Source organism: Atractosteus spatula, chromosome 25 (genome assembly GCF_055471065.1).
Source record: "Atractosteus spatula isolate fAtrSpa1 chromosome 25, fAtrSpa1.hap1, whole genome shotgun sequence".
Lineage (NCBI taxonomy): Eukaryota > Metazoa > Chordata > Actinopteri > Semionotiformes > Lepisosteidae > Atractosteus > Atractosteus spatula.
The window spans coordinates 3,491,667-3,507,015 of NC_142730.1; positions in this window are offsets into that span (position 1 = coordinate 3,491,667).

The window sequence follows — 15,349 nt, forward strand, 5'->3', positions numbered from 1 at the left end:
GAAAAAATGCTGAATATTCTAAATGAGATCTTGTCAGTGTATTCTGCAATTCTAGCATGTTTTTTGAGTGTTTAAACTCCAATCTTTTCATTAGACAGACTAACATCTTGTTAATCCTTTTAATGACAAACTTAGTAATTGCACAAATTTAGCATTAAAAATGTGGCCTACTGTATAATTATGATGTTTGTGATACAAAATAGCAAAGTATCCAGTGGTAAAGATGGGTTTTTCACAGATTCATCATTGTCAACATTCAGACAAAGCTCTGAAGTGATTAAAAAACAAAACTAATTTCCTCAGGTACACAGTTTATCTAAGAATACAAGTCTAGAGAGGATAGGAGGAGTTTACAGTGCCCCAGTTAGATCTCATCTGAAAATGTGTATTTGGGTAAGGTCACCATATAAAAGAACAAGATGTAAATACCTTAGAGACGTTCAAGAGAATAATTATAATACAGTTTTATAATCAGCCATTCACAACATCCAAATGGATCACAGTACTGTAGATTCCCCCTGTATTTCTTTTAGGAGTGAATCTAATGGTGTGAAAGGAAAGAATGCACTGCCTGTTTGAGGCTGAGGGCTCTGAAAAATGAAAGAAAATAAGTTACATTAATTCACATCTGGTATCTTCAATGTTTGACTTTGACAAATGATCAAATGCCAAATTCCCGTGTCCCATTTGGAGTATTATCTATATAATCATAACAAGCTAGCATTACACTGAACCACTTTAATTAAAGATCAGGGAGGTTAAAGATGCTGACCAGGTCAGCAACAGGGCAGGATCTACAACTCAGACATCATGAAAGATTTACCAGATAATGAAACTCTTCATCTTCTATATCATTTATAATGCACATTATTTGCTATCTAGATGTGAACACAACAGAACTAAAATAAGTAAAAGAAAAGATTGTACCTTTAAAGGCTGGGTCACTAGGACACAAAAGAAAATAAGCACGGTGGCCTATTAAAATGCTAGTCCATAGACTTCATTGTACAACTCAGACTGCATTGAAACACTTCCTTATAAAAGCTTGCATTGAAAATTAGGCATTTGTCTGCATTCTTATACCTGTCAATCAGTCAATTGGATGCTTTTAGTCTATGGATCTTAGGAGACGGTACTCAAGTCAGTTGTCTAATTAACAGAGTGGAGATACCTTCTCTGCCAGATATCCATCCATCCATTTTCAATCTTCTTGTCCTGGCAAGGATTACGGCACCCTGCCAGATAAATGCTTTTAAAATACTGTGAAACAGGGTTTCTTCACCCTGTTCTTTTCTTTCTCTGTATGTGTTTTTTGCTTGTTCCACAACCTTATCTTTGGATGACTGAGTCCAATCAAACGCAATAATTAACTCTGGTGGAAAATAAAGCCAATGGACTTTAGTTAATGGAGGGTATTTAAGTGCAATTTTTTTGTTTGTCATACCCAGCACTGAATTTGTGAATAGTCCTCATTCATGTGTAGTTATCTATAAAATAAGCAATGGGACCCATGTAGTATTCACTCTGTTTATTATGAGAGTTTCGCAAGCTGTTTTTACCTCTGTCTTATTAACTGGTAACCTTTAGGCAGATAGGAGAAAGGAATAATTCTTTAAATCAGTTGATTAACTGACTGGCCATTGTTCTGTTGTCTTGATCACAAGCACTATATTCTGGTCCTGGAGACCAACTTTCATGCTGGTTTTCATTTAAGCCAAACTTAATTACATTTCCTTATTGAACCCTTAACTGAACTAACAAATATGTTGGGGTTTTTTTGCTCAAAAGTTTGGAATTATATGAGCACTTATGGTTACACATTTAATTTTTATTATTAATATAAGATTAATTATATGTAAGACACAATAGTTCATTAAGGATTCACTAAGGATTAAAAACTAGGCAAACTGGCTGGAACAAAAAGCAATAAGTGTGTGGTCCTGCTGTACTAGGACTGGAAACGCAGGACTAGATGTCTTGCAAACTAGGATTTCCTAGATCTGATTCTGGACATCTACGCGTTAGTTTGTTTTTGTTGCAGCTAAGCTCTCAGTTTCAAAGTTTTCAAAGTTTCAAAGTTCGCCCAATAAATTTAAATATAGAACTAATGTGAATTGTTTTTGAGCTCTTAAACTTTTCATTTTGTAGGTTGTCTTTGAAGTTTTCCATTTCGTATATAGCTTAAAATCTCCAACTTTCCAATAGAAATAAAATATGTTAGTTGCCTTTTCAGATAAATTAAGGCTCAGCTGAGAAAACAACCAGCAGGTGAGTGAATGTCTTGTCCCAGGATTGGGAACACCTGTTCTAAACCAGAGTTTTTCAGCTCTGGGACTGGAACTCTTTTGCTCTTCCATTTTTTTGTTCCAACTGACCCTTTACCTGGATGAATTTAATACCTTAACTGAATTACATTTTTATTTAGACATTTTTCTTCAAAAATGTTTTCAGCTGTGTTCAACCAAATTGTTATAACCCTGCATCCTTTTCTGGGTTTTAGAACTCCTTCAAACTTTTGAGTTGAATTGATAAAGATGATTGAGGACAAAGATTTTAGGAAAGCACAGCTAACTTGGATTCTAAACCTAAAATCTGAGATGGAATTACACTCAGAAACAAATGTACAGTAGCACTTTCGTTACCTATCCCTGTTCCAAACCATAAATAGAAGATAAAAGGATAAAAAGAGATCAATTAGAAATGTTTTAATTAACAGTTACTTATATCTACAAAGACCATCTATATAAAGAGTATAAGGTATAGGTAGAATTTTCATAAGGCATATGTTATGCTGAAGTGTGTACATAATATCACTGTTTCTGGTAAAAGCATTTTTGTATAAAATTGTTTCTTCATGCAAAATTAATTGCCCACATTAGTGTAAAAGAGTGCATTAAAGTAAAAATTATTTTAAAACTGGAAAATAGAAAGTACATTGGGATAGCTAGGCACAAAATCGTTTGATTTTAAATTTGTTAAGAATATAAAATTTCTGTTGGGAAATGGCCAATAATAAGAATAGTCTAGTCCTGACTTCTCAAAGTAGAGTGATTTCGGTTCTGTAGGATATGCAATCCCATCTCCCCCACTGAGAGAGAAGGATTACTGAACAGTGGGTAATATCTAGCTTCTTCCATTTACAACATTTATTTCGAAGCTACTACCATTTATCATGCCCTGCACCCTCCTGGATGTCTGGCAGATAACATTTCATCATGCATTCATGGAACAGCAAAGTGGGATAGGATGAGTGTCACTGGCAGATCCTTAAACTACTGCAGACAAATTCAGGAAAAAAAAATACTTTGGATTGTAATGTAATAATCATAACAGGGACCTAAATTATTCAGAGATCTGGGGAAAGTGACATCCCTGCTTTATTAGAAAGCTTATTGCTTTAAAAATTATCTGTTATCTAGAGGCGTTAAGCCCTCAATGCATTGTGCTCCTTTCAGTTTCCGCAAGGACGTGACGAAAAGCATGCAAAATAAAACACCAGGCGGGTTCTCAGCAGCTGCTCTTTTTCACCATGCTAATGTTGCTGGCCGAGGCAGTAGATCTGTGACGTGCTCCATCACTTACCACAGATCTGGCTTCTCCATCTTCCTGTTTTTACTCTGGTCCCGTCCTCGGTTGGCTGGAGATGTGGAGGTCTGGGAATGACAGAGAAGGATAAGGACTTGGCAGGCAGTGAAATGTAATTGGGACACACACTTTGGGTAGCACAGATGACCTTCATGTTAACAATCCTGCGTAAACATGGCGTACAAACTCGAGCGGATTGCTGGTCTTGTTTCTTGGTTCTGCACAAAACCTTTGCTTCGCTTCTGGCTTCACTTTCTCTCCCTCATTCCACCTTATCTCTGTCTAACACACATTCCCTCTTTCTTCTTAGTTCTTTTATCCGCACTCCCCTTCTAACTGTCCAATTGTATTGGATGTACTTATATTGTTCTTTGGACCCTAAACAATTTATGTCATGTATTGTCCTGGGTGTACTGCACAATCAACACTTCCTCATTCTTTCAAAACACATAAGTAAGACTTAAGGGACATCAGTTTGTCAGCACAGGTGATGATGTTATATTAGCATTGTTTAGCTTTTATGTAGGTTGAATTACGTTCATTACTTATTGCATGAAGCACGAATACATTTAGTCACTTGTTACTGTGGTCATGTCCTCAGTACACATATACCTAGGGTAAAGAATCTAAAATAACAATTAATAAGATAATCTCTGATGTAAAAGTAGGCCTACTTTGTGAGAGAAAGGTAAGCCTGAATACTCAATAGCATTCCAAACAATTAATCTTTAATTTATTTAATATAATACGGTACACCACAGTTTGCGTACACTAATACCTTCACCACAGCTATAGTTTGTGCCTTTCTTTCTAAACAAAATGTTATACGTATGGAGATTTAAAAAAAATCAAAATAGCATTTTTTGCACATACAGTACGCACCTCAGTAGAGTTATTGCAGTTTGTGATGAAACTGGGTTTTTCATGCAAGTCTATGGTGGAGTTTGGCGCAGAAAAATATAGTCTCTATATACACTCTTATTCTCTTATATATACTTTTATAGTGTATACTTTGATTCAAATAGTAGCACACAGGGAATAAAGGGTTAATGCATCACTGTATCCCTACTCACCTTCCCTGTAGCTCAATTATACATGACAGAAAACATCCTAGAGGGAATTCATTTATCTCGGCACTCCAGCATGGTGGTGTGTTAATGTGCACAGACCCCTCTGCCGATCATTTGGATAAAAATCCAACTGCGAAATCCAGGTGTCATATAGACGGTGTCTTCCAGATGGCAACTTTCTGACAAGAAATGTGACTATAAAACAAATACTGTCTTTTTGTCAAAACAAATGCTATTTATGTCTGTGTGTAACATCAAGTAACAGTTGTGATTTAATTTGATGTGGTTGTCCTGAGAAGGCAATTAACACAATGCATTAACGGGAGAATGTTCTTTTTCTATTCAGTGCAGGACATACTGTACCGAATTCGCCAAAGCCAAAAGTGATAATATAACAATGTCAGAAGATCCGAAAAAAAACATTTAATGTTTCTTTCACTAAAACCTTCTTGGGATATTTAGTTTAACATTATTCCCATTCTTCCCATTTTACCCTAAAAAAACAATTTCTTTGCATGTTGTCTTATAGGTTTTAAAATAGAGAAAAAATACAGTATAAGTTTATAAATTCAAATTTTATGATGAAAGCTAGTTTCAGAATCATATAAGTCTTGGATTGTTTTACACCCAAAATGTGAGACTGTAATGTAAATTACGTCTCACCCTGACCCATTTCAGTAATATGGTATTTAAACTTTCATTATACAGATGTAAGGTGCAAGGAAAAGGCAGATAATAATTTAATTTTGTTGCATAATCTTTGAAAAAATGTTACAAAATGACTAACATTTTTCTCCAAACAAAACTAGAAAAAAAAATCTCAAAAAGTCTTTCATAACGGTAAATTTATTCTTTATAAGGAGAGGGTTATTTTAATGAACAAGACATTGAACACCAAATTAAAATGACTGTCAAATAAAAAGCCCCTCTTGGCTAATAAGCAGGCAGGTATGAAGTTTGAATGTGAAATAATGACAAAAGCGTGAGCTCTTTTTCTTCAAGGCTGCTACAGTACTTTTTTCTAATATTGTGTAACCTGCTCGTCATCACATCAGTGCACATTTACATTGATCTCAGGAACACCTGTCTCATGTTACACAAGGAGGATATCCTCAAAAGCCAGACCACCCGCAAGTCCCAGTAATTAGAATGTTTGATCTCTTTTTCCTACTGCTCACTATGAGAAAGGGAAGGGGGAGTAAAAGACCCATTTCTGCTCTTGCATCTGTAATTTGGTGTGGAGATGAAAATGGTTCTGCAGAATGAGACAAGACTGCAGAATAGAATGCTAGAATCTTTCTATACAACCAATAGAATGGATACAATCACAATACGTGTGAAATGTGTGCATTTTTTAAATTAATACCAATACAGTCTCTTTTTTTTAAGTAAAAAGAAACTAAACAGGTACAGTATCTGATTTTAAAAGCAATTTCTCTCTCTTCCTACTAATTCTTCACTGGCATACTCTTGCCACCTCCTCTGGAAAAAACATCACAGAATTACTATCCCCACCACAGATAATTATTGCAGAAGGTCTTCTTTGAGGCCAGTACAACAGTTTGGTAGTTGTAATAGTTGTAACAAGTAATAGGTTTATTCCATGCTGAAAAGAGAAGAAAGAAAACACAATGTTTCGGCCATTGAGCCATCTTCAGGTATGAGCTCTTTTCAGCATGGAATAAACCTATTACTTGTTCCTAAGATGAAATATCATCTGTTCCTCTCTATCACCTGCTGACCGACTCTTTGTCTTCTGTAATCCATTGGAGAAGCCAGAACAGACGATTTTCAGACATACCTGTATTCCTTTCTCCTCTTAAAAAGAGAAAACTATTTCTAACAAATCCAGGGACACCCCGACACAGTGAACTGGGTTCATCCCCTCAATGGTCAGACGTCCCTTTTAATGGGAAGATATGTCCCTTGTCTCCTGGGAGACTTACTGGCGCACTTCTCTCGTCTTAACTCTTTTGACACCCAATTTCCAACTATAATCAGCATTATTCTATGTCTCTACAGAAACTATAGAGGATTCAAATTAAATCCAGTAATACACAGATAACAAAAAACTCATTTCAAGCTGGTTGTATCAGTCACTCGTTAAATCCACTCCAAAAATCATATTTGCAAGAAACTTTTTTTATTTCTGCATTTCTTCACCTGATACACTATTAGTCTAGTCTCTCCGTTGGCTCCATTGAAAACATTTGATTGCACACCCTTGGCACTCTCCCACTTCCAATCAGACCAATCTCCACAGAATGGTGAGTGGATTTCTAATTCCCCATCCACCTTTTGACATGTTTCCTAGGACTCATCTGTCTGGACATTATCTCTGGTCTCTCAGTCCTCTGCTGTACTTCACTCTGTGTCTTTGACTCCCAAGCTGGCAGTTTGGGTTGTTCATTATTTCTGTTCACTGAACACATGTAATTGAATGCCACTACAGTGCCTTTGTTGCTGCTTGGTTTCCATACTATATATGGCTTTAGATTTTACCCTTTCATTTTATTCTGCTCAGTGCTCAGCGTGGCAACTTATAGAATACACTACAGTATGTACTGCGTACAGCATACTGTATGTGAACTTAATGGAAATGACTGGAAGTCACTGGAAATTTTACACACATATTTTACAAGGATGTGTAAAGTTAATTTACAATTCCAAGAAAAATGTGGTTGGAAGGAATGTGGACTCAGTATGCTGTCTAGCATTTTCTAACATTTGGAACTGTACCGTATATACATTCATATAGAACCTGCAAAAAACTATGCCTTCCAGGCAGTCTAGTTGGAATAAAAATCTACAAGACCTAGTGAGCTTGTGGTTATTATGTTCACAATTTTCTAACTCATTCTTTAATTCCTGCAGGAGATCATCCAAACAAACTTCCTCCTTGTGTATGTAGTCGTCCTGATTTGTTTTTGTTTTTTTTTTGTAGGACCCAACTCAAATATCTTTTTCAATCTTTTAGTTTCATTTAATGATCCTGTAATTGCAATTAAAAGGGAAAACAAGTACTTAGACAGATGTGCTGTCATAGCAAAGCTTTCCTCTGAGCCTATAAACAATGTTATAACCCTTTTTGTATCCAATACAGGTGTCTCAATTTACTAGAGTTTGTAATTGATTAAAAACGTCATTAGGAAAATAACTTTCTTAATCCATTGGTTGTTAAAAGTTCTTTTGCTGCATTGTTCAATGTTGGTGCATTTGGCCTAACCAAGGTGTCAAAGGTTTAAAAACATCAGTCTGTTGGCTTCCTCAAAAGTTGAACAACTAATGAATAACACAAAGAGTGCTGGCACAGGAGGTAAACAACAGAGTTGCTGAATAAAAAAAAACCTTTCCAGAAAGTTAGTGATAAATTGAGAACTTACTATAACCCTCATCAATTCAAATTGAAACCACTCCGCTTTTAACCAAATTGGTTTTCTTGAAGGCGATTTCGACACACACTGAGATTGCAGTTTAGAAGAAAACAATTGGCTTTCATTGACCAACTATGGGCTGTGTAATGTTTAAAAAAAATCAATAACGTTTAGTTCTGCCAGCAAATTAGGTTCCATATTTATGCTCCACAAAGGTCCACACATCAAGTTAACATGTAATGTTTATGAAATGTTTTTAAGCTGTTTAGAAATTATTTGCTTTTTCTTGCATACTTTTTAAAGTTATGATAGTACTAGAAATACAGTAAATGACTGAGGTAATGGGATATGAAGTTTAAATCAACATTAACACTAATTAAAAGCCTTTGTTAATGTATTAATTTCAACATTTACAAAAAATGTGTTTCTATATATTTTTCTAATATATTTCTAATCTTGTTTAATCTCCTATTATGCTAATATACAGTATATAAGGCTCATAAAAATTATTTTAGCCAAACTGTATCCAGAAAATCAGGGTACAACATTGGACTATAAACCCTAGCCCACACAAGCAAGGTGGGGTGACACAGAGCATCTGGAAAAATTCTCACATAAACATCCAAACTCCACTCAGAAGCCACACGAGTTTGGACGTGACTCAAAATCAAATAACATTTTACTTGTATTTGCTTACTATCAAAAGTAATGATGATAATAGCAAACATTTAAAGTAATGTTAAGGATGTAAAGAACACTAGCAGCATGTGTTTAAGTTACCATTAGCAGAAGCCACATGCAGTATAATGTTGTATTATTGTTTGGTATGTACTGCAGTTTTTCCTTGTGCAAAGAAATCTGAGTCTTAAAGTAAAGAACCAGATTATATAGAAATCAGAAATTATATAGGAACCAGAAATAATGACACCACTTAAAAAAAAGGGCAGAGCAGTGTCTCTGTGGCTGGAAGGTTGCCAGTTCAAATCCCACGGCTGGCAGAGGAATCCTACTCTGTTGGGCCCCTGAGCAAGGTCCTTAACCCCAGCTGCTCCAGGGGCGCAGTATAAACGGCTGACCCTGTGTTCTGACCCCAAGCTTCTCTTCCCATCTGTGCCTGTGTGTCTCATGGAGAGCAAGCTGGGGTATGCGAAAAGACAAATTCCTAATGCAAGAAATTGTATATGGCCAATGAAGATGTTCTCTTTCTTCAAACATCTGTCTATCTATATAGTGATATATGTTTATTGAGCAGGTAGAAATTTCAGGTGAATTAGTTGAAGTAAAACTAAGGAACTGTGATGACTGAGCCTGTCTTTAACCAGTATTCAGTTAAGAGAAAAAGCTTGTATTAATGTGATTTATGTAACAAAACCACACATCATATATTAAATTATATACCCCCTTTTTAATCACACCTTTCTGTCAAAAATCATTAAATAATTATTCTCCAAAGATCAATAACAATACATTTAAATACTGCAGCTCATGTTTAAGGGCTAGAACTGACTCCATTAGTGAATTGTTACTGCCTATACACCAACACATTTTGCCATTTGTGCTCTGCAGAGTCTGACCTCATCAGTATCAGTTCCCAATACAAGACTTCAAGTGCTGGGAGACTTTGTGTTCTGTTGCTCCTAGATTCTGGAATGATCTCTCCTGCCCTTTCGTTTGGTTGTTTTGTTGCAGAACCCTTTTCAAGAATATACAGTACTGTACCATGTAAAGTGCTGTATAACAATTATTAAGTGTACATAAATTAATTGGCACATTTCACCATGAAGACTATTTATCATAGCAATACAAGTATGTTCACAAATTTTCTTTTTTAGCATGCTAACTTGATCTGTTTACTGGGGTTTTAACAGCCTGTATCATGATGTACTATACTCTAAATATTTTACCGTGGTTTCCCTGCGCCTCACTACATTTATTTTCCTTTCGCTATTTGCTTGTAGAATTTCAAAACACTCTGCAGTGACTTAAATCCTGTTTTATCTGTGCTGCATAAGCTACACAGAAAGTACAACTTCTAGAACTTACTCTCTTATTTCATCTGAGTTTCCTCCAGGGAGCTGTAGACCCAAATCAATATCAATGAAATATCAAGAAACATTTCACCCAACAACAATACTACAGTGCTGCTGTTTACCACTCACTGAGCAACAAATGTCTGCTTATTATCAATCAGAACAGATCAACAGCCAGAATGTGCTACATTTTATCACCTTGCAGCCTTAGGCATCAGTTTTGTTCAGTTTGATGAGTAGTTTAGGTTCCAGCAGTCCGCTGTTCTCTTGTGTTCTTCTTTGCCTGTTCCTCAAAATAAACCAGAAATAGATTTTTTGCCTGATCAAAGCCAATAAAAGGGGCAGCCATGGGTAATAATTATAACTTGAAAACTGAAATCTGTTTTCAAACTATCAAAGTGAGTACCTACTGTACACCCTTAAATCCAATTGCAAAGAAAGGTTGCAGGAATGTTATGGAATATGTGACATAATACCTTTTGTTGTAGGAAAGAAAAAACATCTAATGTTTTTTCTTGTCTTTATTTAATTGAAACAATGATGCATCAGCAAATGTTCCAGTTAATTAATACTGCAAAAAAGAAATGTGGCAGCAATATGTCTACAGTAACGTACTCTCACGAGCCACTTAACATGTTGTCTGAATCATACAAGTCAGATTTGAAGTTGATTGATTAGACATTTTGAAAATTCTAAATGCAATTACACAAACAATTAACTGGCTGTCAGGCAGTCATCTTAGTTTTCACAGAAATCCCATCTAGCTATACTGCAGTTGTAAAGAAACTACTGATTTTGGAATTTATTGGTCAAGTAGTTTTTATGTACTATAGCATCAACATCTTGATGGCCAAAGCAGAAGACAGCCTCGTTTGGGCATTATCACATAGCTGAAACATGTGAGGTACTACTCTGAAGCTGGTTTGTATGTGGATTAACGTTTTCAAGGCTCAATTTGATCAGTGCGGCATTCCTAAGGCAAAGAAAGTTTGATTTAAAACATGGTGTACATGGTTTCCATAGGAATCATTTAGACTGCGTCATCACTAGAATGATACCTACTAAGTTTAGAGTTCATTAGTCTGACGATTTGCATAAAGGAAGTTTGAGGATGGGATTCATTTCAACAACAGAAGAAAAAGGCTGTTAGGAGATCATCCTGATTCATGCAGGCACGTTGTTTTGCCATACTGTATGCTGTGTTCTTGCTAGAATGATGCATAGCAAATTTAGAGTCAATTGGCAAAACAGTTTTTCCAAGAAGAACAGTTAGCACCACGTTTCATTAAATAGGCGATGGCCCAGCGCAGGCAGGAAAAATATTACAATTTGTGAGGTGCCAATTAGAAACACCTCTGGTTGTGGATGGAATCTGCCAAGTTTCAATCCAACCAGTGGAGCAGTTCCCAAAGCAGGGATGTTGTTTCATCCAACCATCCGTTTTCTAACCTCTTTATCCAATACAGTGTAGTAAGGGAACCAGAGCCTATCCTGGCAAGCAACAGGTGTAATGTGGGATACACACTGGATGGGACATTAGTCTCACACCAGAGTCAGTTTTCTAAGAAATCAATTAACCTATCAGTTTAGGGAGCGCTGGAAGGGACTTAGGCCGTTTACAGGGAGTAAAGTGGAAATCCCTTTTCTCTGAGCTCCTGCGGAGGACTGGACGACCGCAGTTTCAGAGCTGGGACAGGGAAATGGACAAAAGCAAGTGGTAGGGCTTAGAGGGACTCTTTCATTGTGCTAAACCGGCCCCATCGTCCACTTGCACTGATTGATAATAGACAATCACCTGATTGAGAAAGTTTTTATTTCAGGCGAGCTTGATAACTTGTTAGAATGTGTACTTATTGTGGGATGTTTTCTTTGAAATAAAGTTTATTTTGATAGAAAAAAAATCAGTTTGCTTTTGGACTGTGGGAGGAAACCGGAGCACCCAGAGGAAATATGAACACGGGGAATATACAAACTCAACACAGCTGGCACCAAAGGTCCAGAACTCTGGGTCCCAGTGCTTATGTTGTTTCACCATTTGTTTATTGTATTGTCACTTAAATGATACCTACCATGTCTGGAGTTACATAGGTAAATTGTTTTTGAACAGGAGGAGCATTAGTATTAGTACATTAGTTGGCAGTCATGTCACCATCTTGGTTTACACAGGATGACAGTTTTTGTCACAACTTCAATGACTTATCTTTCCTAGAACGCTTGCCAAGTTTGATGTTTTTCAGCTACCCAGTCTTTCACCAGGTCCAAGGTGAAATATGAGAAGATGGAAATATGAAAAAAAAAAGAACAGAAGAACAAGTTTCCCAGAAAAGCCTTAAACCCTTTACAGTCACTATAGGCTTCCATCTTAGAACAGAATAGGCAGAGTTGGAGTTCTGTTAACCAGCTCAAGCTGTTGAGATCACACAGAAAAAGTGCACTCATGTAAGCTGTATCAAAGAGATGAAGAATGCACAATTAGAAGCTGTGCTGAGAACCCTTGATTCCATACAGCTTCCTTAAAGTCTTTTACTTCAGTAGAGCATGTCAGTATGTTGAGGGTTCCACTTTAAAATTCCACAATTAAGCGTGATTGCATCTCACATCTGCCAACTGCTTTTAATTCAAAGCAAGTTAAATTCTTTTTCTCAAGTGTTCGGTGACAAACAGGTATTTTCCCACTTGATCCAGTTTCATACAAAGCTTTGAATTCCTAGTGCATATACAAATCACAGCCGGATCACAGCAGTGAGGGGAGGTTTGAGTAAATTGTATAATGGCAGATGCAAAACATAAAAATATTCAGTTTTCAAAGCTTGTTACATAACAAAACACTTTCACTCAATACTCCACTAACTGGCTAATGAGATATGTATTGTTTATTTTTATCAAGTTGCTAAGTTTGGTGTTTTGTCCAACTACAAATGATATCCATGGCAGTCCATAATAAATACAAATGGTTCAATTTTAAGGGTATTTACATACTGTATAGTAAACACTGCTGTAGCCTAGACTTCCCCAAAGTCAGTTTTACATTTAACCAGAAATAAGTTAACCATTAAAATATATATTATACTGTACAAACACCAAAGGAAGTTATTCCTGTTTTAGCTGTACTGTTAGTAAGATATTCAAGAGTACCAAATATTTCATCAATGCATGTTGTGTGCTTGTACGGGGAGTAATATGTTACATATAACTGTGTAAGACATTACTGCACTTATCCACATTTCAACAGAACTGGTAGAGTTGCAGTTCACTGAGCTCCACAGGCTGTGTTAACATCTGGAAGAATCTGATGTTGTGATATGTTCACCTTGTATGTGTTGCTGAAAAGGGACTGACTGACTATTAGAATAATTCTGTACTATTTTTATTAGGCATTATAAAATACTTCCAAAACATTAGCATGTTAGTGTAAGCCTACTTCATACTAGTCAACACAAACAGAAAGTACTATAAGTGACTGTGATTAGCATGAATTGGCAGCCAGGGAACAAGTAAAGGTTAATTTCTGGCTGAAAAATGGAAAAACAATATGGCTTCAACAAAAAACGTGCTTTTTCTTTGGACTTCATTAATTAACCTTTACTTGTTCAGCATGCTTTCAAATACATTTTCATATTATCTGTGATTCTTTACAAAAGCAGACAACAATCCTGTTCCTAGTGAGTAAGTGTATTTTTAGGTTTTCATTTCCATTAGCATAATGACCTAAAGCAACTCATTTGTGGCTTAAATGAACCAAGTTAGCAACTTTGCCAGCTGTTCAACTACTGGCTATTTAAAGAGAAAAGCTGCAGTCACATCCATTCTTCAGGTCCAAGATCAGGACTGGACACCCCTAGTTTATAGCTCCTCTTCCACTACAAGTTTACCAGTAACCTCTAAAGCAACCTACTTAAAACTTTAGGACTATTCTGAAAACTTTTTACCATATTACGATTTTACCACATTAGCCAAAGGAAAGGTTTCCCTTAACAATGCAATCATCCACAGTAAGATATGGAAAATTAATACAGGACATACCTTAATTTTACTGTAAATTAGAGTATTCATATTGTATGATCCTGTCTTAAGCAGAACACATTCAGACATGAAGTGATTTTAAAACTGTCCTGAAACTGAAACTGAAAACTGTATTAATTCACCCTTTATGCTGTTGCTGTAAAACTGAAACCATGCGCAGAGTAAATCAGTTGTTTACGATTCCTCTGTACAGTAAAATCAAGTGTTGAACACTGTGTTACTGACTTGATTGAAAGCACCATTTCAACTGAGGTTTTATTTTAACAATAGCTAAATGGTCATGTTGTGTTACTATAAAACACACCACAACAACATGAGTATGAAACATGAATAATTACAATAACAACATAATTTATTAGCATTTTCCATTGTTATTATTATGTCTCTGCAGGGTAATTAATCATCAGTATTTAATTTAGTAGAAGTGTAATGCTACACTCCATGACAAAGTGATTAGTTTTGGCTAATATAAAGCATATAGTAAACATGACATTATATGGTCACCCTATTTATTTTCTTCTAAAAAAAAAGTTTACAAGCGTATTTGATCAAAATGGAACCATAATTATTGAACACAGAAAAAAACATTTGTCTTCTTTAAATTAATGAAGAAAGAACTACTGAAACTTAAGAGAACTATTTAATGTTACTAAATACAGTATGTTACAGTATTTATATACTGTATGCTGTTACACAAATACAGTATTATATCACATAGCAAAGAATTAGTTAAAATAAGTTTGGAGAGTGTATACTGTACCCTTATGTGATAATCTTATGATTATACTCACAATCAAGAAATTACTAAGTGAAAGTCATTTTGAAAGATTATAGCTGAGCTAATTGTGTTTGAGATTGGTAAAGCAAATAATTAGATCCAAATAATCCCCAGCCTGATAGTCAAAATCCAAACTATGCCAAAGAATAAACTTCAGAATGAATAGAGCAATATTGAGATAAACAAATCACAAACCCATTTTAGGTCGGTCTTTCCAAGAAGTACCAAGCACTGTTATGGGAGAGGAAAAGGGACATGTGTACTGCAAGTTGAGTAGTTTTTAAAAAGTTAAATAATGGGCAATCAAGGATGGTCAAAACTGAAGCACAAAAGCACTGATATATTCTGCTCAGATACTGTACTACCAGCTGAGCAAAATCTACAGGAAAATCGGTTCATACCAACAAAAGCAGAGATTAAAGAAACTGTAACTATGGGAAGGAATAGAGAAGTAGCTGGCACAGATGTTAACTGAAACACTGAAAACAA